At 42.3% G+C, this 27,842-nt stretch overlaps 1 long non-coding RNA gene across 1 annotated transcript; it reads left to right on the forward strand.

Moving 5' to 3' along the window:
• Positions 1–20,571: 20,571 nt before the first annotated feature.
• On the forward strand, positions 20,572–24,542 carry LOC148315933 (uncharacterized). Its single transcript, XR_015840512.1, has 4 exons — positions 20,572–20,731; positions 23,006–23,101; positions 24,098–24,314; positions 24,422–24,542. It is a non-coding gene; the product is annotated as an uncharacterized LOC148315933 (long non-coding RNA).
• The last annotated feature ends 3,300 nt before the right edge of the window (positions 24,543–27,842 follow it).

Below are 27,842 nucleotides of genomic sequence, written 5' to 3' on the forward strand. Positions count from 1 at the left end.
TAACGAATCTGATTGAAAATTGGCTAGAAAAGACTCAAGACATTGATCTTACTCTATCCCTATTTTTGTGACTTTCCTTCGAAGGGCGTGGCTATTACGGTGCCGCAGAGTCTGATTATTCTCCGTGGCAACAAAAGTTCCTGCAAAATGATTCAGATGATCCATCTTCTCGAAATTTTTCACATTTGAGGATATTCAGGCCCTGAAGACGGCTGCCAACTTATTTTTGATCGCAGTGGTAGCGCCACCAACTGGTTAAAACAAATACAAATTATTTTCGTTGATGTTTTTCTCCGGGCAGGTGAACAAAATCTACCTTATATTTGCTCGGATGAGTGTTTAGGCCTTGAGCATGTCACAATACGAAAGTCTTTCGCCTTCTTCAGAGTGTCACATGATGCTGTCTTGTGACCCGTCTTTATCAGCTGATGTTCCATGAGGGCGTGACTTACCTGTCACAAGAATGAAGGCAAGTCACGCCCCCGCTGTCCGTTCACTCCGCCAAGATGCTGGTCCAGGTGGTAGAGAGGATGAAGGCTCCCTTGTCTCTGTTCATGGTTTTTATGCCTCGCTTGCAGATCTCAATGGCCTCTCTGATCCAGCGCTGTTGTTTGTTCTCTTCTGTGCGGATGACCCTGCCCTTCTCCCGGTCCATGATGTAGTTTTCCCTTTTGCAGTGGTCAGTGATTGCTGATTTGTAATGTTCATGTTGTGCTTGTTCTTTTACTGCTCTGATTTTTTTCATTTTTTTGACAGGTAAGTCACACCCTCATGGAACATCAGCTCAAGACACCATCATGCGACACTCTGAAGAAGGCGAAAGACTCGCCGAAAGATGTCAGGTAAAAAATTTACCTAAAACATAATTGTCTGCTTTTAATGAATCAGTCAAATATCAATAATAAGAAGACAAAATGAACCTAATACAAATAAATGAATGCTTAATAACTCCCCTGCACATGCTCCTAAAAATCCAAACCTTCACCTGTAAATAAAACGTCCCGACCTGAAGACATCGTAATGTTATTATTTTGTTATACACACAGTGCCGCCAAGTGGAATCAAAAATTTGTTTTTATTTTAATTTTCACGTACTGCACGGTGCCCTTTTGACGAATCCGACTGAAAATTAGTCAGAAAAGACTCAAGACAATGATCTTACTCTCTGCCGAATTTTGTGACGTTTTGGCAAAAGGCGTGGCTATTAAGGTGCTGAAAAGTCCGATTGTACTCTGTGGCAACAAAAGCTCCGGCAACATGACTCAGATGATCCTATCTTCTCGAAGTTGTACACATTTGAGGATACTTCAGCCCTGAAGACATCTACCAACTTATTTTACATCGTAGTAGTAGCGCCACCAACTGGTAAAAGCTAATACAAGTTATTTTCTTGGATGTTTTTCTCCGTGCAACTCAACAAGGTCGCCCTCATATATGCTCGGATGACTGTTTCGGCCATGAGGATGTCACAATACGAAATTCGTCCTTTTTCGTGAAAAGTTGTGGGAGTGGCATTGCACTGTTCGGCAATAAAACAAAGCTGATTATGAGGTTCTAAATATGAACGACAACTCGTAAAACTTTACACACACATCAGGCCGAGCAAATTTATCAATATTTTATACGTTAGTTGTGCAGCTTTTTTGAAATGGCTCGCCATGGCCCTCGAGAAATGTTAAAAAAAGCAGCTCTGGTTGAGTGTTTCACCTCGCTTTTTGTAAATTTTATGGAGTACAGTGAACCCTCGGTTATCGCGGTTAATGGGGACCGAGACCACCCGCGGAAACTGAAAATCCGCGAAGTAGCGGCGCACCTTCAAAAATGCTTAAAAAAAATATACAATATATATAATAAATATATATATATATATATATATATATATATATATATATATATATATATATATATATATATATATATATATATATATATATACGGGGAGAGAGAGAGTGAAATTCATGTTATAACAAAAAAACCAAATTATTATTAAAACGTATTATTTTTTTATTCCCCAGCCATTCTTTTTGTATTTATTTAATTACTCCGACTTTTACCTGCTGGTACGCCGTCCGGTGTGCCCTGTGAAATGAAAGGTGGCATTCTTTATTTATTTATTCATTTATTCATTCATAACTGACAGCCTCGCGCTCCGCTCGTGCCCGGGCAGAAGAGGTGCTCCAATTTGGCTTAACTGTGACACACGCCCGCCCTCCTCCCCCGGAGCTTCCATTCGGTTAAACTTAGGGGCCGCTTGGCACCGCCCGTGCCCGGGGAAGGTGCTCCTCTTCGGCTTACTGTGACGCGAGCATGCCCTCCTCCTCCGGAGCTTCCATTCGGTTAAACTTAGGGGCCGCTTGGAACCGCCCGTGCCCGGGGAAGGTGCTCCTCTACGGCTTAACTGCCACGCACGCTGGCCGGAGCTCTGGTACGGTCCGAACCGCGCGAAACGTCGCCACCGATCGTGTCCGGGGGAACGTGCTCTTCTTCGTCCACTCTCCTCTTCGCCCACGCTCTTCTTCGGCGCACGCCGGCCGTCTAACCGCTCCAGCGCCCCGTTGTGTCGCTCGGCGAAACTACAATGCCCCCGAATATTTTTTAGACCCGCGAAGCACTGAACCCGCGAAAGGTGAACCGCGAAGTAGCGAGGGTTCACTGTATGTATAAGACCAAGACCTACAAAATAGTCTCTTGGAGCAATGAGCTTGGTTTTACAGGAAGTCGGCCATTTTGAATTTACTTAAAAGGGGGCGGGTCACCACAATGGACTTTGTGTAGAAATTATTATTGGGGCCCGAGCAGCGACCGCGGCGAGGTCCCTATTGTTTTTGTAGAAATTGTTATTAGGGCCCGAGCTGCGACGGCTGCGAGGTCCCTATTGTTTTTGTAGAAAATATTATTACTTTTATTATTATTATTATTATTATTATTATTAGGGCCTGAGCAGCGACCACCTTGCACCACCCAGTGGTGACAAAAATTATAATTTTTTACATTTTGACGTACTGCACGGTGCCCTTTTAACGAATCTGATTGAAAATTGGCCAAAAATGACTTTAGACATTGATCTTGTTGAATCCTTTTGGGCAATTTATCGATACTCATAGTGGTGTCTTTGAAAAAGGTACCGATGACGCGCTGGTCCAATGATCAGCATCTCGGTTTTATCTGAGTTAAGACGCAAAAAATTGAAAGACATTCATAGTTTAATTTCGGCAAGGCATGCCTCTAATTTATAGCAATCACACGGATTCGTTATATCCAACGGCATGTATAATTGCGTATCATCAGCATAACAATGAAAACTAATGTTATATTTCCGTATAATATCACCAAGCGGTAGCATCTAGTACCAATCCCTGCGGAACTCCGCGTGTGATCTTACAAAGATCAGAAGTCGCATTGCCATGAATTACACGGTGCCTCCTCTCCGACAGATACGAATTAAACCAAGAAAGCGCTGAACCTGAAATGCCAACACAAGTTTCAAGGCGTTTTAATAATATGTTATGATCAAGTGTCAAAAGCGGCGCCAAGATCGAGTAAGAGTAATACAGTGAACCCTCGGTTATCGCGGTTAATGGGGACCGAGACCACCCGCGAAAACTGAAAATCCGCGAAGTAGCGGCGCACCTTCAAAAATGCTTAAATTATATATATATATATATATATATATATATATATACGGGTAGAGAGAGAGAGAGTGAAATTCATGTTATAACAAAAAAAAATTATTATTAAAACTTCTTATTTTTTTATTCCCCAGCCATTATTTTTGTATTTATTCAATTACTTATTTTTGTATTTATTTAATTACTTCGACTTTTAACTTCTGGTACGCCGTCCGGTGTGCCCTGTGAATGTTATGATCCTCCAGCAGAGCTGGAGGATTGAGCAGGACTCTCCAAACGCAGACACAAGTAGGATAACAATCCGACGCCAGGTAGTCAGTGTAGGTGGTAGTGAGTGTAATCAGTGAGTGAATGGGAATCCGGTGCGGGGCTGGTGGGCGCGTCTCGCAGCAGCTGACCGCATGGCGCGAGACGATCGCTGGAGGAACGCCCACACAGCTGAAAAAACAAAAACACACGCGGCATGACAGGCACGGATCATGCCAGTGAAATGAAAGGTGGCATTCTTCATTTATTTATTTATTCATTTATTCATTCATAACTGACAGCCTCGCGCTCCGCTCGTGCCCGGGGGGAAGAGGTGCTCCTCTTCGGCTTAACTGTGACGCGAGCATGCCCTCCTCCTCCGGAGCTTCCATTCGGTTAAACTTAGGGGCCGCTTGACACCGCCCGTGCCCGGGGAAGGTGCTCCTCTTCGGCTTAACTGTGACGCGAGCATGCCCTCCTCCTCCGTAGCTTCCATTCGGTAAAACCTGATTGGAAAGGTTCAAATTGATTATTACTAGTCATATATTCATTAAGTTTTTCAAGATTTTTGCAATAAACGGAAGATTTGAAACCGGTCTATAGTTGTTGAGACTCTCTGGGTCGAGGTTTGGTTGCTTAAGTAGCGGTCGCATAATGGCGGTCCTAAAGCTGCTGGTACTATACCCGTGGTAAGTGATAGATTAATAATATTTAAGACAGACGGTCCTAGGGTCATAAACAGTTCTTTAATTAGTTTGCCAGGAAGCGGATCGAGCACACAAGTTGTCGGTTTTGCCCCACTAACCAATTTTGTTTGGCTTTCAAGAGATACTTTTTTAAATTGAGATAAGGTTATCGGACAGTTATCAGCCCTAATGTCCCTATTAACACCATTTATGACGGAATTCAACGGAATTGTAAGAACAGTGTCTTTAATCTCATCACGAATACACTCAATCTTCTGAGTAAAGAATTGCATGAAATCGTGAGCTGAATAGGAAGAGCTATCCGAGGTTGGTTGCTGTTGCGTTAGCATTGCTACAGTAGCAAATAAATATTTAGGGTTGTTTTTATGTAAAACAATTAATCTAGAGTAATAATTAGTTTTGGCTAGATTGAGCGCTTCCTTGTATAAACTAGCGCACCATGCCTGACGGAAGACCTCCAGTTTGGTCGCACGCCATTTGCGCTCAAGCTTCCTACAAGAATCGTTTCAGTATGCGTGTTTCCTCATAAAACCACGGAGTCAGCCTCTTTGGACAAGTTTTAGTTTTTAAAGGTGCGACGGAGTCAGGCGCATTTAACAGAGCGACATTAAAGTTGTTTGTAAGATCATCAATCGTACCAATATAATTAGGAAACGAATCGGTTACTAAAGGGAGTAGCTCAGAGAGCGCAGCGGTGGTTAAGGAGCTAATGTTGCGGCTGCTATAGCTTTGATCATGGTCAGAACGATGGCAATGCGCCAAGACTTCAAATTTGATTAAGTAATGGTCAGCTATAGCACTAGTATATGGTAATACAATTATTTTTGAGGATGCTAAGCCCCGGGTTAATACCAAATCTAACGTGTTACCATTTATATGCGTTGCTTCATCTATTATTTGCATGAAACCAAACATATCAATTATTGTCCGAAACGCCACGGTAAGTGGTTCCGACGGGAGATTCATATGAATGTTGAAGTCGCCCATGATATATTATCCGCATGAGTTACCAAATCAGCCACAAATTCAGAAAATTCATCTAAAAAGCCTGAGTAAGAGCCAGGGGGACGGTAAAAAACGGCAAGATAAAACGGCAGTGCGGCCGTGGATCGCATAATGAGAACTTCAAATGTTTTGAAGGAATTGCTAGGACGAGGACTAAGTTTTAGATTAAATTCGGAAATGAGGGCTACACCCCCATCTTTCTCATCATTGCCTCTCGCAGGCAAGGGGCCAGAGACAATTACTCGACTCAGACTCATCTTTCTGGCGAGATCACAAGTCCTTGCTATGTTTTTTCTTTGTGATCTCTGATTGCTTCATCCTAGTTGTTGGAGCAGTTTTCTTTTGAGTAATGCAGTATGGCAACACCACCACTAGGGCAATTGATGACGTCAGCACTGGTTGCGTTCATCCATAAATAACAAATGCAGGACAGGTGGGGGAACGCTGGTCGGATACCGTTTTTCAACCGCACTTACTCAAGACGCATTATTTATGTACAAACTGGAAGATAGAAGATAGTATATTGTATTGATTACCGCATATGCGCGGATGTTTTTGATTTGAAGTTTGGAAGACCGTAGCCATTGATTTATTTATTTGATTTACTTGACTTCACGGCATGACATCTGGACTGAAATGACTACGATTAAGACTAACCCTTGACTGTTTGACGTGACATACATAACTACACATCAACATCAAGACCAGTGAAGCCGAGCGAACGTCATCGCAACTTCAACCCATGGTGAGTGAGTGCGCGTTAAAACTTTCTTTAGCCAGCGTATCATTGAAACGGCAGTAACACTAGTGTCATTGGAGCCGACGTGTATTACTATATCTGAATAGCTAGCGTTGTTTGCACTGCGCTGGTGTCTAGGTCTCTTGCGTGCTAGCTCCATAAGATTAGCTTCAATGTCGGGTGCTCTGGCCCCAGCAATACACATTCTGTGGTTGGATTTTCAAGCTTAATGTATCGAGTAATGGAGTCACCTTTCACTAAAGTGCGGGAGCCAGGAGACCGAGGTGGAATGGAACTGCTCTGTGTCTTAACAGGCTCAACGCGATTAGCAAGCCGTTTACGGCCAATGCTAACCGGTGCTGTCCGCCACATTTACGCTTACCACATTACTCTGCTCTAGCTGGCGGACACGTCCCTCCAGCAGGGAGAGTCTTTCCATGAGAATGGTGCAAGTGTTGCATGTGGTGGTGCACGAAACCATAGTTGCGTTTTCACTTACTTTTGATACATTGTATCTGATAGTCCCTTGCAGACTAACCATGTGTTGCACGTCATCGCCCAAACAGACTCTATTGTGAGCTACTTCTAATAATTTATTGACGTCCTATTTTGTTCTTCCAAATGTAGCAACCGATAATAATGTGCCCTTTTAAAGTTTTGACGTTTGTTTGAATTCGCCCTTGCTTATTGACTCTGATATTAAGGTCCAATTGTGTCAGTGTATCACGGCCTAATAAGTAAAACGCACGTTCATGTAGAACTGCTTCTCCACTTGCTTTTTTTGTTTGTTTTTTACGTCACGTGATCCTCCGTTGCTTTCACGACTGGTCCTGACAAATCACAAATTTCTTATCAAACTTGATTCTGTCTGTGTAAATTGTAATCGGTTTTCCTGGGTGGTTGACGGCAGTTTCGAGCAAAGTGGCCATGTTTCCTACAGTTGTAGCAGACGTCGTCTTTTGTTGGCAGGTGTCCTCTTCCTCTTCCACGTCCTTGGTAGAAGATCGGTGCTGACGGGGTGGTCGTGAGGCCCGCAGCCCATTTACGCATATTATCTTGGATTGGTGTGATTGTTTGGCAGGCCGCTTTGCATTCATCTCTTGTGGCAGGCTTCCCAGGGCGCTGTTGTCCACTTGTTGAGGCAATCCCGGCTCCTTTTCTCGCTGGCCCTCCTCCTCAGCTCTCTCACCCTGACTTCCTTTTTCACTGTCACTGTCTCTTTGATCCTCGGCTGGTGCATTTCCTCCTTTTTTTCTCGCTCCTGTTTCTTCGTCTTTCTTTATCTCCATATTAAGTACTTTCTGCTTCTTCTCTTAAACGTCTTTCACTCTCTTTCTAAATCAGCACACATCTTTCTTGGAGATGATAACCACCGGACTGCACCACTCCGACTTGGAAGGCTCAATGACTCCAAGCTTCAGCATTTCCTGGAGCTCCTTGGTTAGTCTCTCCACCAAGTGTTGCGGAACTCGGTAGGGGCGCTGACGAATTGGTAATCCTTCTTTGAGACGAATGACGTGTTCTACCACCGTCGTCTTCCCTGGGCTGGCGGAAAAAAGAGAAGGCACCGTCTTGAAAATTAAGCACATCTCTGTGACTTGCTTGGGTTTCCGACGTGCCAGTGCAGGCGCATCTGTCGTCGTCGAGGACTCCAGCTCTGCCTCGTCATCATCATCATCATCATCATCATTGTCGTCGTCCTCGTCCTTGTCGTCGTCGTCGTCCTCCTCCACCTTCCGCGCGAGTATGACCTCCTTTGGAGCCTGGTTTGAACGCTCCTTCCACTCTTTGAGGAGGTTCACATGATAAGTTTGTTTATTTTTTTTCTTCTCCGGATGGAAAATCTCATAGGTCACTGGACCCATCTTCCGGGTGACCTCATATGGCCCCTGCCACTTTACTAAAAGCTTGTTGTTGCATGTGGGGAGAAGCCGCAATACTTTTTGGCCGGGTTTAAACTCCCGGTGGCGAGCTTGCTGGTCATACCAGGTCTTCTGGCTTTTCTGGGCCTCCCGCAGGTTGACCTCTGCCTCCTACTGGTACCTGGCCAGTCTCTCCCTCATTTCCAGCACAAATTTCACCACCCCCCGATCACTTCACGTGGTGGAAGGTGCCTCCTAGGCCTTTCGGAGCAAGTCCAATGGCCCCTGAACCTCCCAAGCATGCAAGAGTTCAAAGGGAGAGAAACCTGTTGACGCCTGAGGAACTTCGCGATAGGCAAACAGCAAAAAGGGCAGCCACCGGTCCCAGTCTTTTCCAGTATCATCCACAAATTTCTGGAGCATCTTCTTTAAGGTCTGATTGAACCTTTCCACTAGTCCATCAGTCTATGGGTGGTATGGAGTGGTTTTGATGGCGGAGATGCCCAGTTGTTTGTTGAACAGTTGCATTAACCTTGAAGTGAAATTGGTTCCCTGGTCTGTTAGAATCTCATCTGGTATGCCAACTCTGGAAAGGAGTTGCACCAAGGCACAAAGTACTGCCGGAGCAGTGATTGTGCGCAATGGAAATGCCTCTGGGAAACGTGTGGCGTTGTCACACACTACACCACTGCTTTTTGTCAAAGGACCCACAATGTCCATAGCAATCCTGCGGAATGGAATGTGCAGCTTTTTTAAAATGGCTTGCCATGGCCCTCTAGAAATATTCAAAAACTTCAGCCCTGGTTGAGTGATTCACCTACTTTTTGTAAATTCGATGGAGTATGTATAAGGCCAAGACCTACAAAAAAGTCTCTTGGAGCCATGCGCTAGGTTTTACAGGAAGTCGGCCATTTTGAATTTACTTAAATGGGGGCGGTTCACCACAATGGACTAAATGCTTAAAAACTCCCCTGCTCATGCTCTAAAAAAATCCCAAACTTACCCTGTACATAAGGTGCTAACTTTGATAGGTAAGCTAAACTTTAGCCACAGTAGACGCGTCAGCGACTATGCAATCGGTGGGTGGCATTCATGAGAATCGGGATCGCTCAACATACAGATAATAAATAAAATCACTGTAACTGGAGGGATTGTAAACTGCTAAAGCAGGTACAACAAGCGGATCCAAAAAATTTCTGAGAGTTACCGGTGAGCAGTGGCAGCCAAACGTGCCAGCGTCCACCCAACCGGGAGTTGATTCAATATTCACAATATTTTATTATTTTGTCGTACAGTTGTTTAAAAATGGCTCGCTATCGCCCCCTAGAAAAAAAAAACAACAAAAAAAAACAGCCCCATATCTCTGTTTCACCAAACTGAAAATTTGATGAAGTGTGTACAAAGCCAAGACCTAATAAAAAGTCTCATGGAGCCGTATGCTAAATTGAACAGGAAGTCGGCCATTCTAAATTTATCAGAATCCGAAATCCTTTTATTGTCATTGTACAGTGTGCAACAAGATTAGGGAGCTCCCCTCTCCAGTGCAATACAACAATAATTTAATCAAATATATAAATTAGATAAATAAGAGAATAAATATTGTGATGGAAAATAGTATGAAATTGGAGAAATACAACACAATACGTCGCTGTTCAGCAAGGTAAGGGTGGTCGTGTGTGTGTGCATGTGTGTGAGAGTTCAGAATGGTGATGGCTCTCGGAAAGAAAATGTTTTTCAGTCTATTAGTCTTTGATTTGATGCACCTGTAGTGCCTGCCAACAAATTTACTTCAAACATTGACGAGGCTTTGAAAACAAAAGCTGCTCTAACTTTAACTACAAGCAAATTCCTCTTGAAGATTCCTCACGTTATTTCTCGGAAATATTTCACATTTCCAACGTGCCAGTACCCCAACGTTGTCCGGGTGGCGAGGGCCCTTTATAGCTGCTCGCAGCTCTAGTTTTTAATTAATTTTTTAAAATCAATGGTGATGACAGTGAAATATGTCTGGTCTGGTATCATGATAGCTGGAGGATATTTTGTCATGATATTTTAGTCAGGCCTGATAACAGTGATGTATGCTGATTTCAGGCTACTTTTATTTTGAAATGCCGTATCACATTTTGGTGGGACCGCAATTGATGGACAACTGGGGTTGTCTAGTGTCCCCCAAAATGGGTCTGATATCACGATAGCTCGAGGGTATTTTGAAATGATTATTTTAAAATCAGTGTTGATGACAATGAAATGTGCATATTTCAGGTGTTTTTTTTTTTATTGTGAAATTACACCAGATTTTGATGGGACCACTTTTGATGAACAGCTGGGGTCGTCGAGTGTCCAACAAAACTAGTCTGGTATTACGACAGCTCCAGCTCTTTTATTTTAAAATGCCTCCTTACATTTTGATGGGACTACTTTTGGTGGAAAGCTGTGTTGTCTAGTGTCCTCCAAACCTGGTTTGGTATTACCATAGCTAGAGGATATTTTTTAATGAAATTTTAAAGTCAGGCATGATGACAGTGAAATGTGCAGATTTCAGGCAACTTTTAGTTTGAAATTACAAATTAGATTTCAATGGGACCACTTTTTATGGACAGCTGGGGTAGTCTCGTGTCCCACAAAACTGGTCTGGTATCACGAAAGCTCGAGCTATGTTTTTTTTTAACTCAGTGGTGATGACCGTGAAATAAGCGAATTTCAGGCTACTTTTATTTTGAAGTGCCACATCACATTTTGATGTGACCACTTTTGGTGGACAGCTGGTGTGGTCTAGTATCCCCAGTCCTGGTTTGGTATCACGATAGTTTGAGGATATTTTTTAAAGATTTTTCTTTTAAATCAGTGTTGATCACAGTGCATATTTCAGGTGATTTTTTTATTTTGAAATGCCACATCAAATTTTGAAGTGACCACTTTTTGTGGACAACTGGGGTGGTCTGGTGTCCCGCAGAACTCGTCTGGTATCACGATAGCTTGAGGATTTTGTAATGATTTTAATTTTTTTAATCATTGGTGACGACAGACAAATAAGCAAATTTTCACGCTTTTATTTTTAAATATCCAATCAGATTTTGATGGGACCACATTTGTTTTTCCGGTTCCGTCGCCACGCGAGTGGCTACCTGCTAGAGCAGCACGGCTCACTATTTGAGCCTTTTTCGCGTGTTTTTCCCTTTACCCAGTTTTATTTATTCTACCTCATCGCAGCAATGGACATCCAAATTGCGGTGGTTTTATTGCTGCTGAGGGCTGTTTTTTGCGTGATCGTGTCCGGAGATGTCACTGGGAGCTACGGATCAATCGTTTACACAAGAGATCAGCTGTTAGCACTTCGTGCTAACCCCGTGCCGACTCCCGGAGCGAGACCCGATATCCCCCACGAGTTGAGGAGGAAGAGACGGGGGATGTCGCGCGGGGGCGAAACGCCAGGCAAAGAGGAGGCGTGACCACCCCGTCCTCCCGTCCGTTTTTATGGGAAATGTTAGATACCTTCCCAAGAAAATGGACGAGCTAACAGCGCTAACGCGGCACGAGAGGAACTTCCAATGAGCTAGCTTGCTGATGTTCACGGATTCATGGCTAACAGAGCTAACGCCGGACACCGTTGTGGAATTTGACGGCTTCCAAATACTACTTGCGGACAGGACACTGGAAAGCGGTAAGAGGAAAGAGGAGGGCTGGCTGTGTTTGTTAATGATAGATAGTGTAACCCTAGGCACATCACAGCTAAGGAGCAACTTTCCAGTCGGGACAATGAGCTGCTAGCTGTTAGCATGCGTCCATACTTGACAAGCATCGCGAGTTAACAAGGACGCGCACGTAACAGGTGCGTGAGTAAACTGCTTAAAACTTTGATCGTCATTCGGCTGACCTACAAATTGAGACGCTACAGTCAGTTTGACGTTTTTGTTTGCTTCATTGTGGATTGACATGGAGGAACAAGACAGTGGAAAGCGGACATTAAAAATGACGGAGAAAAGCTGTAGAAGATCACAAGCCTAAACGGATGCAGGCACGCAGCTGCAAATTTGCTCAATTGACCTCCATGCAACGTCAAATTGAACAATTGATGGAGGATGATGCAAATGTTGACGCTGTAAAAAACTGAGGTTCGTGTTTGCTTTAGCGGCATGGAGCAAGAATTTGTGGACCTCAATTCCGGTCTGCAAAATTTAAAGACTGAAGAGGATTTTGCCGATGACCAAAATAACTGGTTTGATCCAAAAAATGTAATTAATGGAAATGTGAGCAATGGAAGAAGGACGTTTTGAAACGTGCAGAGGAAGGATGCAATAAACAAATATCACCTGCTGATAGTAGATCTGCATCAACTAACTACACCCATAGAAGTAGAAGTAAAGAATCTAACAGACAGAAGCTCACTTCTGTCAACGTCTTCAATTAAATTAAAGGCTCAAATGGAACGAGCATGTTTAAAGGCAAAGGCTGCTGATTTACAACAAAGGTTGGCACTTGAGCAAGAAGAAGCTGCAATTAAAGCAAAGAAGGAAATGCATGCAATGCAAACGGCACTCCCTGAGTCTGATGCTAAATTGGATGTCTTGAGAAGATATGAAAATACCCAGGAGGATGGTATCCACATTCCTGATGAGTGTGTTACAATTTAAACAAGGAAAAACATTCAATTACCATCACAGCCTATCAGAGCAACAAGCAGTGTTGACCTGAAATGCTCCCACTTCGACTATTCCAATGGCTAGATTTCCACATCAGACAGAAAGTAGAGAACAACAGGGACATGTGCTTGATGGCCTTTGCCACGCAATCTCACAGCAAGCCAGTGTCGCAGAATACTTAGCAAAGAGTCAAAAAGCATCGCTTCTTCCCGAACTTTCCATTCCTACGTTTTACAGGCGACCCTCTGCATTATAAAACCTGTATAGGTGCCATTGAACATGGGATTGAAGGCCGTACAAGTGATAACCGTGATCATCTTCAATTTTAGCTGCAGTATACTAGTGAACAACCACATGAGTTGGTGAAGAGCTGCATCCATATGGAACCTCTGACAGGATATACCAAAGCAAAACAAATCTTGAAGGAGTTTTATGGTGATGACTTCATGATAGCAGAAGCATATTTAAAGGAAGCCATGGATTGGCCAACAATCAAGTCTGAAGATGGTGTTGCACTTCAGTCTTTCACATTATTCCTTATGGGCTGTTCGAACATAATGGCAGATGTTAATTACATGGAGGACTTGGACAACATGGCTAATATAAAGGCATTGGCAAACAAACTTCCATACAGACTTATAGAATCTTGGAGAAAATTTGCCTGCAATCTCCAAGAAAGAACAAATAGAAGAGTGAAGTTTAAGGATTTTGTTGACAAGCACGAAAGATTTCTATAAAACAGAAAACAAAATCACAACACACAGAAACAACAAAATCAAAGAAAGTCTTCACAACAGTCATTGTGCCCGCCAAGATGGAAAACAACAAAACCACCACGCCAAAGGCAGAACCTGTTTCAGTGGATGCTATTGCCAAACCATGTGCTAATTGAAATGGAGAGCAACACAGTCTCACAATTGGTAAGGAATTTAGGAGAAAGCATCACAAGGATAAGATTGACTTCTTGAGGAGCAAGGGTCTGTGTTTTGCATGTTTGATGCACGGTCGCATTAGCAGTTGCTGGAAACAAAAGCTTCAATGTCAAGAATGCTCTAGACTGCATCCTACAGCACTACACATTGTCCATAAACTTCTGCAAAGAAACAGCCTAAGACGATTGTGAATAGCAGTACCTATTAAGCGCCCTCGTACAAACAACAGAAACCTGGGGTGTCACTGGGGCCTGTAAATAGGACTGCATCCTTTCAATAATTCCGGTATGGGTCAAGGCACAAAAAGGAACCAAGACAGTGGCGACTTACTGTCCGGTTTAAAAATGCCCTGACGCCTTTTTTAGACTGAAATAACTTACTAAAGTTTTCGTTTTGTGCCATTCAGAATGGGAGAGGGAGCCAGGAGGTGAAACAGCCGTCTTGCCAGTTCAATCCCGCACACCCTCTGACTCTCACCCTCCGTTCTGCCTTTTTATTGAAACTAACTCATCAATAACTAATCACCAGAAGACAGAAAAGCATCAACAACTAATCACCAAGAGACAGAAAACATCAATAACTCACGGTATAAAGGTCAGTTTAACTAAAGCATCAATAACTAATCACCAGGGACTCCAGCAGGCAGAAAATCATAACCCAAGGTCAGTTTAACTAAACACATCTTCAGGATACGGTGTCTGTGTGTGTGTGTGTTAAAATAACAAGTAAGTGTCTCTGTGTGTGTTCAACATTAATGAGTGTATAAAAACATGATTATGAATACACAAACTGATTACCTATCCTCAGCCCATCTTACATTTCCCCCCTGTTGTGGATTTAAAAATCATGTCCTTACGGCTTTAAGACAGATCATCATAATGAAATCATACAACAGTGTGATCATCAGTGGAGGAGCGAAAACCTCACATTAGGGAAAAATTCCCCTCCTCCCTTCCGGCGTAGAATGAGATCCTCATAATTTGATGACCATCAGGGAATAAAACTTGTCCCTGGGGTGACTTGGTGGAGGCCCTTGCCTCGTTGTAGGAGAGATAAGATAAGATAAGATAAGATAAGATGTCCTTTATTAGTCCCACAATGGGGAAATTTGAGGTGTTACAGCAGCAAAGATATAGATCACACAGAGTCGGCGGCGTAATGTAGCCGTTAATGTATAACATTAGCAGCAGACATTCAGAAAAAGCATGCAAATATACACAGTATAAACGTATCTAAGTGTAAGGAAACACTCCTAATGTTTGTCCATTATACGGAGGGGGAAACGCTGTAATGATAAAAACTACTGAATGATTGAAAATACTGCAATCATAAAAATATTCCAATGATAAAAGTACTGTAATGGTAAGAGTACTGAAATGATAGAAAAGTACTGCATGATAGAAAATACTGCAATGGTAAAAGTACTGTAATAGTAAAAGTACTGCAACGATAGAAAAATACTGCAATGATGAAAGTACTGCAATGGTAAAAGTACTGCAATGGTAAAAGTACTGTAATAGTAAAAGTACCGCAATGATAGAAAAATACTGCAATGATAAAAGTACTGCAATGATAAAAGTACTGTAATAGTGAACATCCTGCAGTGGTAGAAATACTACAGTGATAGAAGTATTGTAATAAGAATACTGTAATGGTAAACAAAATACATCATTGGTCAATATTTAAGTACACCCTTGGCTGAAAGTACAGTAGTAGTTAATATTGCATCCTAGGACTGCACAATTGCACTAATGCCCTCCCGTTTGTAGGCCTGACCCAATGTTCTTGTTAAAAAGTCTGACAGCAGTTGGCAGGAAGGAGCGGCGAAATCTCTCTTTGGTACAGCGAGGGTGTAAAAGTCTGTCACTGAAGGAGCTGTAAAGTGTTCTCAGAGTGTCATTGAATGGGTGGGCTGGTTTGTCCAGCATTGATGACAGTTTTGCCGTCATCCTTCTGCCCCCCACTGAGTCCACAGAGTCCAGGGAGCAGCCCAGGACAGAGCTGGCCCTCCTCACCAGTTTGTCCAGTCTCTTTTTGTCTCGGCCCGAGATGCCTCCTGCCCAGGAGACCACTCCATAGAAGATGACTGATGAAACCACCGAGTCATAGAAGTTCCTGAGGAGTGTTCCCCGAACGCCAAAGGACCTCAGCCGCCTGAGTAGGAAGAGTCTGCTCTGACCCTTCCTATAGAGAGCGTCTGTGTTGTCGCTCCAGTCCAGTTTATTGTTCAGATGAACACCCAGGTACTTGTAAGTTGAGACCCTCTCAACGTCTGTTCCCTGGATATTCACTGGTGCAGGTGGAGAGTGCCGACGCTTGCGGAAATCCACCACCAGCTCTTTGGATTTCCCAGCGTTGATTTGGAGGCGGTTCTGCTGACACCAGTCCACGAACCCCTGCGTAACCCCTCTGTACTCCCGATCGTCATCGTCAGTGATGAGGCCGACAATCGCAGAGTCATCAGAGAACTTCTGCAGGTGACAGGTTGTGGAATTGTATTTGTAGTCCGAGGTGTAGAGGGTGAACAGGAAGGGAGCCAGCACAGTTCCCTGCGGCGCTCCCGTGCTGCAGAGGAGCACGTCAGACACACAGTCCTGTGTTCTCACGTACTGTGGCCGGTTTGTGAGGTAGTTGTGAATCCATGTGATGAGGTGGTGGGCCACTCCCGCCTGCTCCAGCTTGTCTCCCAATAAGGCGGGCTGGATGGTGTTGAAAGCACTTGAGAAATCAAAGAACATGATCCTCACCGTGCCCCCCGCCTTCTCCAGGTGGAAGAGTGAAGTGTGGAGCAGGTAGATGATGGCATCATCCACATTGATGCCAGGCTGGTATGCAAATTGGAGTGGGTCCATTGAGGAGCTGACCAGGGGGCGCAGATGGACGAGGACCAGTCTCTCCAGGGTCTTCATCAGATGAGACGTCAGCGCCACTGGTCTGAAGTTGTTGAGCTCCTTCGGATGGGGTGTCTTTGGAACCGGAACCAGGCAGGATGTTTTCCACAGCTGGGGGACTCTGCCCAGCTTCAAGCTCAGGTTGAACATGTGCTGGACGATTCCACACAGCTGGTCTGCGCAGGATTTGAGGAGCTGGGAGCTGGTCCCATCTGGGCCTGCCGCCTTCCTCGCCTTCATCTTCCTCAGCTGGTTCTTCACCTGAGATGTTGTGAGGAACAAGGCTGAGCAGGAGGAAGTGGTGGTTGTCTGATGAGGCTGGGAACTGGAGCCTGTGGAGAGAGAGAGGGGCGAGAGAGGGGGAGAGAGGGTCTTGTTCGCAGTGGCAGGAGGGGTGGGTGGGGGCTGCATCAGGGAAGCCTGAGCGGGGTCAGACATTTGATCAAACCTATTGAAAAATAGGTTCAACTCATTTGCCCACTGAAGCCCCCCCCCCTTCTGGGTCTTACCTGCTTGTCCGTGGCCTGAGATGGTCTTCAGGCCCCTCCAGACATCCCTGGCATTGTTCCGCTGCAGTTGTTCTTCCATCCGCATCCTGTAGGACAGCCGTCCTTACCTCCCGGATCTTCGTGTATGGTGTGTGTGTGTGTGCACGTGTGAGGACAGGGGCAAGAAGTCCATGTGTTTTTACGTTTCAGTGTCCAGTTTGAGTTCGTCATTCTCAACATTAATCAGGTTGTAATGGTACATTTGGGCAACAAACCTACGATTAACCATCGTCTTTGTCATAAAAATAATGCAACATGAACAGACTACACATAACAAAATGAAAACTATAATTATCCCTATATATTGTTTTTTAAATTCTTCATAGTGGTCATAACATCAATAATTGTTTCATTTTTATTAAAAATTTAAATGCAGTAATGTACTCCAATCAAGGCTGATATTCCTTTATGTACGTCATTAATTTCCAAACAATATCTAATCTTTTTGTTCTGTGGCTTCAACATATTTATCATCTCATCAATATTAGCACCACAGAGTACTGAGTTTCGAGATCCTCACAATAGTCGTTCTCAAAATGATATTTTATTTTTATCAATTTAGCTTTGTTAAGGTAAGATATTTTATTGACAATCTAACATTAATATGCAAAGAACATGTACATTAGTACGAAATGTAAAAGAAAATTGTGGTGGGGGGGTGCGAATTGTTTTCTTCTTGGTAGGGGGGGCATGACAGGAAATAATTGAGAACCACTGGTCTAGTCACACACCAGCTCGGGTTCATTCCCTACCAGAGAAATGACATTCCATGTCCCCAGAGCTAGGCGCTTTATGTTGCCGGGGATTGGACTGCCTTTGACTGCCTCCTAGCTCAAAGGAAACCCAAATTCTTTGGTCCCGCCCACTGGTAGTGAGCCGAAGCCCTTGTATTAAATAATAAATAAATACATAAAATAAAAAAATTAATAAATTTAAAAAACGGACCGATCCACTGCTTGGGTTAGTTTGACCCACCTTGAGATCCGTTCCCACTCAGTGACAGTGTCTACAAGCCACTGCCACCAGGCCAGTGAACCCAACGTCCAGGCAGTGACAAAAAACGTGATCAAATTACATTGCTCATCATAAGGTGTTTGTGAGACGCTCTTTGTATGTTTCCTCAATTAAGACCTGTTTTCCATTGGTGTATTTGAAAAAAGTGGTGAACCTGTTAAATTCACTACAAAACGTTAAGAAGATGAAAGTAATGTTTGAAGGAATATTATTTTTCTATCGACGTGCCGGCGGGCGGGCACAGATAGAGAGTGATAAAGCAGCACCACCCGCGCGGGGCGTGCTGACGAAAAGGCAAGCGCTCCTCCTCTCATCGCGTCCTTATTAAGACAGAAAAAAGACGCTGTTGAATTTGACCTATTCGCAGTTCGAGCAGGTGCTTAACGCTGGAGAATATCACCACTTCGAAGTTCGAACTGCTGTTGAAACGGAGAGGTAAGTGTTTTTCGTTGGGTTTTTTTCAAAACATGCGTCGAGTGCATTTGTTCATAGTTAGAGATAGTTGTGTGGAAAACACTATACAAAGTAGCACCATGGATGTGGGCCTACAACACTGGCCTAGCAAACATGTGCTCCTACATCGACATAATTGACGAGCTCCAGTTAAGCATTGAATAATTATAAAACGTCATGGTGCTTTTACTCATTTAAAGAACTAAACCGACGCGTATTGTCATCCGGTGGTCAGGTTTGCATTGAATGTGAGCACGAGGGACGCTAGCTTGTTGCATTAGCTTTGCGGAGCTAACAGCTTGCACTTTTGTTATAGAACCACAGAATGCAAGTACCATGATAATTTCTGTCATTAATTTTTGTGTAAGACACGATGTTCACTGGTTAATTACATGATTCTTAAAGCAAAGGTTACTGTGAATGCAATTTTGGTAAGATTTTTGTAGTCACACTGCATAAATCTGTCTGTGTCTGTTGTTTAAACTTCAATATAAACTATTATGGTTGAAATCGTTAATTGGGATGGAGGAATTGATATTTTTTTAATTTATAATTTATTTTTCTTACACTGATATTGTTAAAACTCCATTTAGCCCATAGTATTAATAATTCTCAACACAATACTGTCTTTTTTCTTTATAGAATAAACAATGCCTTCCCTGAGATGCAGGAAGTCCCCAAAGCAGGATACTATTGAACATGCAGTCAAGGGTCTGGACAAGACTGCAGAGTTAGAAGCGAAGTATATAAACTAATTTAAAGGTATGATGTTAACGCTTTTGCTAAGATATATTATTGTTTTCTGATAACCAAGCTGACATCGTTTTTTAAGTGGTTATTTTACATTAAGAGTGTCTTGACCTTTTCTTTTGCCACTTTTGTCAGTTTCAAGTTATTTCAGTGAGTGTGAAACCTGATGGTAGGAGTTCTATCTAAATTAAGGCTGTACTTGATGACGCCCTCCGGCATTTTTATACCACAATAGACCGGTGAACAAGTCCGATATTGATAGTCTAGTGTAAAGCACGTAATACGTCACAGAGATCACGTGACGCGATCCAATATGACTGTGTACAGTGTATGTCATTGTTTTGAAACTAAATAATCTTAAAGTTTTTTTTTTTACGTAACCAGGTGCAATTGACATTTGTACTTTCAGTCCTAATACATACTGGCTAATGCAATGCTGGAAAATGAATTTTGGCTGGTCTGTTCCTTTAAAATCATAAAGAAGGGCTCTGCTCTATCCCTCACAAGAAGCAATGTTTCAAACCACCCTACATTAGTATAGTGGCCCAAATGAATATGATGACTCCTTATTTGTGTGCTTAAAAATATGACGAAGCTAACTTGATTTCCCTGTTAACTAGGTCGAGGAGTATTTACCAAGGCCCCTTTCAGGAAAGACGACTTTATTCTTTATTATGGAGTACAGAGGAAAATTGATAGATTCTGATGAATCTCAACGCAGGAAGATGGATGGAAGAGGCACTGTCTTTTTGTTTGACTTCCGCCGGCAAGAAAAAACTTGGAGGTGAGGCAAAGATTGAGATGTTATCTTATTTTTGTTTTTATTTAAAAAAATAAACACATACTCATCCCATAAGTGTTAGGGGAAAAATCATTCTCTAAGCAAAAATGTATAATTACTTTTATTCATGCGTTGAATCTGTACAAATGAAAATATAGATCATGAAGTCTCAAAGACAAGCTGTTAATAGGGTCTGATTCCAATAGAAATTTCTTGTATGATTTGATTTAGATTTAAAAATTGTGGATTTCCTATTTTTATGTTTTGTGTACACAAGATTGTCTCAAAGATTAATTTCTGACATTGATTGAATAATTGTTTTTTTTTTTTTTAATCTATTTTAAGTGTTGATGCAGCTCAAGAAGATGGCAGTCTGGGAAGACTGGTTAATGATGACCACATGCACCCCAACTGTAAAATGAAGAAGATGACAACAGAGGACAGACCACACCTCTGTCTGTTTGCGCTCCGAGACATTGATGTTGGCGAAGAAATAACTTAAGACTATGGACCAGCTGGCCTTGGAGAACACAGGTTTGTAAGATGCATCTTTAAGTACAATAACAGAGCCCACTTGTGGTGTTCTGGTGATGTAGTTTCCAATTAGTTTGGCAATCTAATAAATGTATGTGAAGTTTCTATGGAAGTTGAACATGATGACTGACTGGGGGAGTTCTCCATTGTCCACTATCTGTAATTCAAATTTGTGGGTCTGAGTCAAAGTTTGGCTCTGCAGGAACAACGAACTGGTCAGGGAGTGACAGTATTACAAAGTTCTGCGTTACTCCTTTCTGGGCGGTGGCCCTGTTAGGCCATCATATGCCATATTGCAAATATCCCCATTGTGGGACTAATTAAGGACATCTTTATGTTGTGGTTTCCCTACCAGAACCAGCACCAACCCTGTATATTCATGATATAAAACACTGTTTCAATTTGATATTTAGCCTTTCTATACTGTAAAAATAGAAGACCCCAGGCTTTCCTGCGCGCCCTTGCCCAATTGGTGGTGTTCAGGAGACAACCTGGGACTGAAATATCAGTCACAACCAGTGTTGTTTTCGTCACTGATGACTATGACGAAAATACTTCGTTAACGCCCCTTTTTTAATGACGATGACAAGCTATACGAGGTTCTTTTATGACGAAAACATGACGTGATGTACATGAATTTTTTTCGTTGACTAGACAAAATTGTTAGCATGTGGTTCATAAATTATTTTATGTTGCTTTTAGTGAAATAAAGCCACAACAGTTGCCCAACAAAATGTTTTGCTTCTCTGCTTATTTTGGAGCAGTGAGTATTGATTCCACTGTTGCCACTTTTTTCTGTTTGTAATGAAGAATCCTTAGTAGTCCATCCAAAAGTCTTTGTTATTGGGTGGAAACCTTGAATGCCTTGTTTTAACTCAAATGGACTTAAACCCATCCATCCATCCATCCATCCGTTATCTGTACCGCTTCTCCTCACTAGGGTCGCGGGGGGTGTTGGAGCCTATCCCAGCTGTCTTCGGCAGTAGGCGAGGTACACCCTGAATTGGTGTCCAGCCAATCGCAGGACATGCATAGACGAACAACCATCCACGCTCACACTCATGCCTCGGGGCAATTAGAGTGTCCAAGCAACTTGCCATGCATGTTTTAAGAATATGGGAGGAAACCGGATTACCCAGAGGAAACCCACGCAGGAAGGCCGGAGCCAGAATCGTACCTACGACCTCAATATTGTGAGGCCATCATGCTAACCAGTTGGGCCACCGTGCCGCTTGGACTAAAACCTTTGTGAATAAATTGACGAAAACTAGGGTAAAACTTTTTTTGCGTTTCCGTCGATTAAAACTGGACTAAAACCCTTTTTTTAGTTTTCGTTGACTAAAACTGGACTAAAACTATAACGAATTGGGATGACTAAATGTGATGTAAACAAATCAGCACTTTGTCCAAATGACTTGGACAAAATCTAAAATGCCTGCCAAAAACAACACTGGTCACAACACGTGTCTACAGAAGATTAATTGGCATGGGCGAAATTAATTAGTTTTATTTCATTCATGAGCTTATGTTTTGTTTTGGGTGGCTAAGGCTTAAAATGTGTAAAAATCTAATCCAACCTCAAATATAATTAATTCAATAAATTTATGATGCTACTAAAACATCGAAGCAGCCTCCTCCAGGCTTTACAGACTCAGAAATGGAGGTATGCGTATCGTGTGCTCATCCTGTCGTGTCTCGAGATGTTAAAATTGCAGTTAGATAGACGTGTGCTGATTAGACAAGACTTCTAATATATCTGGTGTCACAGGATATTTGTCAGTGAATGTGTATGTCTGGTTTGAGGCTCACTCAGCTTTTTCTTGTGTTGTGGGGTCCAGTTGAGTTGAATTGCGAGTCAGGTATGTTGGCCATCTGACACCCAACTGTCAGGTTTGCGTTCGTGGGGACCCCGTAGAGCCATTTTTATTGTTGACATAAATCATAGCTAATCATCTTTTCCTTCATTATCATATGAAATACAGTTAGGAGTTGTATGTGCCTTTACTATGTTATAATCTTAGAACCTACCAGCCACTACAGCTGTCCGACAAGAAGACTTTTGGCTGTCCTGTGCTCCATTGCGGCCCTGGTGGCGTTCAAAAGACAACCTGTGACTGAAATATCAGTCACAACATATCTCTACTGAAGATTAATTGTCATGCGCTAAAGTAATTGGTTTTGTTTCATTCGTGAACTGGTTCGTTAAAATGTGTAAAATTCTGATCCATTTTCTTTTTTTTAATTCATTAAATTAATATTCAACTTGTTCATTAGGATGGAGGACAACCGACAATGACTGAATCGGCTGAGGTTGATGCCACCAGAACATCGAAGCAGCCTTCTCAAGGTTTGACAGACTCTGAAAAGGAGGTATGCGTATCATGTGGTCATCCTGTCGTGTCTTGAGATGTTAAAATTACAGTTAGATAGACCTGTGCTGGTTGGACAAGTTTTCTAATATATCTGGACATAAATCGTAGCTAATAATATTTTCCCTCATCATCATATGATATACAGTTATGCGTAGTGTATGTCTTTACTATGTTACAATCTAAGAACCTACCAGCCACTACAGTTCTCTCATTGGGAGACTTAAGCTTTCGTCAGGCTGTCGACTGCTGCATTGCCCTCTTATTGGCTTTAAGTACACAACCTGTAACTGAATTATCTGTCAGAACAGAACCTATGTGTCCACAGCAGGTGATTTGGCATGTGGATTCTTCAGATTTTTAGAAAATAGGTAAAATTGTGATCAAAAGTTTAAAATGTATAAAATTCTGGTATAGTTTGCAATAGTATATCTATTAAATCATTTCAAAACTTCTTAACAAGGATGGAGAACATTGGCTGTGACCGAATTGGTTGAGGTTTACATTACCAGGACCATTGAGCAGCCTCCTCGGGATCTACAAATTTAGGAATGAAGATATGCATCCCATGTTACAATCCTGTTATGGCCCGAGGTTTTGAAGTTGCAGTTACATATTGGGCTGGGCGATATGGCTGATAAGTACATAGCGATATAAGTATTTCATATGGGTCCATCGATACACATTGAATTCTTTTTTCATATTATTTTATTCATTATTTTTTTTATTTTCCAATATTTTCACTGCCCTGTTAAAAAAACATTTAATGTAGTTTTCCTCCCGGGAGCTTTTTGTTACGGTCAATTAAGTGTTTTTGTTAAATATAGCTGCGTAGAATAATTATATGCATTATTATCGTACCACAATGTTTTGGTTTTGCAAATAATTTCCTAAAATCATTCTAATTTTGTTATTACATTATTTTGTCATAATATCATTCATCAATATTTTAGTTTTTTTTTTTTTTCAAATAGAATTAAGACCTTTTTCTGTGCAGATTCCTCTCGGGATTAAGTATTTAATGGGTTCTCAATTTTCTCTTGGACTCTGATGCAACCCAGTCTCCTCCCTTGGACAAAAAATATGGGCTGAATCTTCCTTGGAATAACGACACAGATTCTGACGAATCATTGTCAAATCCTGCCCCTGAACTTTGTGCCTCAGACCCAGACCATATTACTATCCCAAGGCTCAGGAGGACCAAAAGTATACAGGTAAACAACCCATATAGATTTCAGGGAATCTTACAAGCAAATTGCATATATTTTATTGGTCTCCTGCCTTCTATCCTTTATATTTCGTTGTTGTTGTTGTTTTTTAGATTAAAAAAACAGGCTGACTTTGGAATGGATAAGCATTATTACTCCAACTCAGATGACAGTGGAGATGAATATATTCCGGATACAAGTGAGGCCTCTGATTCAGACGGAAGTGAATCTTTGAAAATTGTGGACCCTCTCTTGAAGTCTAAGAATGCCTTCAGAGATTTTTCTCCCACACCACGAATCTCAAAAGCCACCTCAACGCAGGTTGTTAATCAAGGGCGTTCACCCGTTCGGAGGAGTAGCAGCACTGGTGTGATTCTTGAATTCTATGGCTCTTCAAATATTTGTGCAGTTTAACACAAATCATCCAAAATAGAATTCAAGCACATCTGTGACAGAAATTCAAATTCAGAAGTCAAAGAGAGAGAACAAAAAAAAAAATCTAATGCTGCGCTTCTTCCGAAGACATATACTGTAAACATTAAATGTATGTTAGGACAATCTTGAAAAAAGTATTAGAACACCCTTTACTTTTATTTCTTGTTAATTTTATTAACCAAAATATGTCCATTTTTATTACAGATTAATGAATACAAAATTAAAACTCTAATCAGCTACTTTTTAATCGTTATATTTGTATAAACAAATGTTATACATCTGTGTGTTAACTTATACAAGAAATGACGGAAAAGCAAGGGTGGTTTAGTATTTTTTTATCGTATATAGTCTGTATAATATCTTTAACCTATGCTGATGCTGTTTAATACTGATTTAAATAATAATAATAATGTAATAATCTGTTGGTTTTACATGAACAAAACCTTTCAAGCACTTTTTAAAATTCTAAATACTACCTCTTGTCAGTAAGTTGGTTCACAGCACTGCCTTGGAGTGAAAGTGTGTAGTGCTGAGACAGTCGGTATGTGCTGAGTCGTCTGACGTTTGTGTGACTGGTACCCAGGAAGGTAGCAAAACCAGGCAGTGTGTATGTCGTACCCAGGAAGGCAGAGAAACCAAGCAATATGTATGTGGTACCCACGAAGGCAGAGAAACTAAGCAGTGTGTATGTGGTACCCGGGAAGGTAGCAAAACCAGGGAGTGTGCATAGATACAGACCCCAAAAGTGATTAAAACCAAATAAAGTCCCCAGAAGATCATCTGTAGTCAGGTGAAGGACCCTGTACTTTGTTCAACTCATTTACTCCCTTAGACGTACAAAGACGTCTTTTAATGCAATGGCGCCCTCTACCAAAGACGTATAAGTACGTTTCCTGTCTTTTTTACGTCATAGTGTACATAAGGGTCTGATGCAACCTCTGACTGAGAATCAGCCTTGTCCGCATTGTGAATCATGTAAAAATCACCCAGCAGGGGGCAGAGGTGCAAAAGATCCGCCTTGAATCTGCGCCAGAGGTACAAATGGGGGGGCGGGATCCTGGGGTAGACTTATAAGTGTGGAGAGCAGCGTGGGTAGCAGCAGCATCGGCAGCACTAGCAGCAGTCGCATTAGTAGCGTTAGCAATGAAATCCTCCAAGCAAATGACGATCGAGGAATGCTTTTTTGTAAAAAAAAAGCTTCCTAAAAGCATCAAGGCGATGGAGACGCTTTGGTTGAGAGGATGACGCTTCGTCGTCGTCACAACAAAACGGCGTCTAAAGAGGGTGCGCGTGCCTTGCGGCCTGCATCGCCTGCCTTCGGACAATAGCCAAAGCAGCTGAGAGTCCTCACCAGATCCCCCCGAACGAGGAGGTAAGCGCTCGCAAGTTACCATTGAACATGTGGTTTTACCCCTCATGCTTTTATTGTACATATCATGCATCTTGCGGGCAGAAAATGTCGCGTAAATGTGCAGTTAGACGCGAGCTTGCTCGCTGACTTCCTCATCCGGCCGCCTCTATTGCACAATTACACGCGAGCGTAAGTCCTCGCCGACGAGGAAGTAAACGCTCGCAAGTTACCATTAAACATGTGGTTTTAGCCCTCATGCTTTTATTGTACATATCATGCATCTTGCGGGCAGAAAATGTCGCGTAAATGTGCAGTTAGACGCAAGCTTGCTCGCTGACTTTCTCGTCCGGGCGCCTATTGCACAATTACACGCGAGCGTAAGTCCTCGCCGACGAGGAAGTAAACGCTCGCAAGTTACCATTGAACATGTGGTTTTAGCCCTCATGCTTTTATTGTACATATCATGCATCTTGCGGGCAGAAAATGTCGCGTAAATGTGCAGTTACGCGCGAGCGCATCTCCTCCCCGACGAGGAAACAACAATACTGAATGGTGTGGTAATCATGCATACTTTCTAAAATTCACAGATTGTGCATCCCGCGGCAAGAAAGTTCCTCCTCGTCTTGTTGGTGTAAAGAAAGGTAAATTATAATATGAAACTTCACACGCCAGCAATAAAATGCAGCAATAAATATATATTTCCAATTGTTTGTATTTCTGTAATTTACAGGTTGTGCATCAGGAAGCAGTGGTTCCGGATGGCGTCACACTGGATGGCAACCGAGGAAAATCGACTTTACAGCAACCCCTGGACCACTGAATGCCGCTGCCCATTTGGAGTCTGAGGAGCCAGCTGATTTCCTGCAGCTGTTTCTCACGGATGAGCTTCTGCAGCACATCGCGGATGCCAGCAATCACTTCCCAGACAATTATTTTCACACAAACCCCAGTGGACAAACACAAGCTCGCCTATTTTCCACGGACCAGCAAAGCCAGACCACAACGAAAGTGTCGGGTCTGTTTGTGCAAAGGCAAACGGAGTGAAACAAGAATGTGGTGTGAACTATGTTGTGTGCCCTTGCATCAAGGCAACTGTTTTATTTTATATCACACAAAAAAAAAGTATGTATGACACTGATGTATTTCATTTTTGTACATAGTTCAACAGTTCAGTCGTTTAGTGTTATGTGCAAATAAATTTATTTTATCAAAAACATTTTTTGTGCTTTTTTTTGTTATTTTATAGAAGGCATGCATTATTTAGATGTTAGAGGTGTCATAAAAGCCATAAATAATAGTGTCAAAATTCAAATTATGGTCAAAATGCATCAGTTTACAAAAAGCTCATTTTCTCAGTTTTTTCCCCAGGGATTGGAGTTTTCATGAAATTTAGCTATTTTCAAATGCCGATTGCTCAAGAATGGAAAAAGATAGGAACAAACATTTTTTTCTGTTGAAAGAAGAGAGTCTCATCTTTCTTCGGGTGTGCTCCATGTCTATATAGCATTAGAATACTATATTCTGTGGGCCTTGCAATATTAGTCAAAACCCAGGAAAACGCTGGGATTGAGCGGGTTGCTCCAGTGAAAATGGCTGGTATTTAATGAGTTAAGACTGGTTAGGACATCCGGCTCGCAGTCCCAAGGTGCAGGGTTCGATCCCGGGACCCAGCTTTCCTGTGTGGAGGTTGCATTTGTGAGTGAGTTTGAGCGCAGATGGTTGTTCGTCTTTGCGTGCCCTGCGATTGG

This window comes from Idiotropiscis lumnitzeri, unplaced genomic scaffold (assembly GCF_059441095.1).
Source record: "Idiotropiscis lumnitzeri isolate Australia: NSW breed Sydney's pygmy pipehorse unplaced genomic scaffold, RoL_Ilum_1.0 HiC_scaffold_34, whole genome shotgun sequence".
NCBI classification, from domain to species: domain Eukaryota; kingdom Metazoa; phylum Chordata; class Actinopteri; order Syngnathiformes; family Syngnathidae; genus Idiotropiscis; species Idiotropiscis lumnitzeri.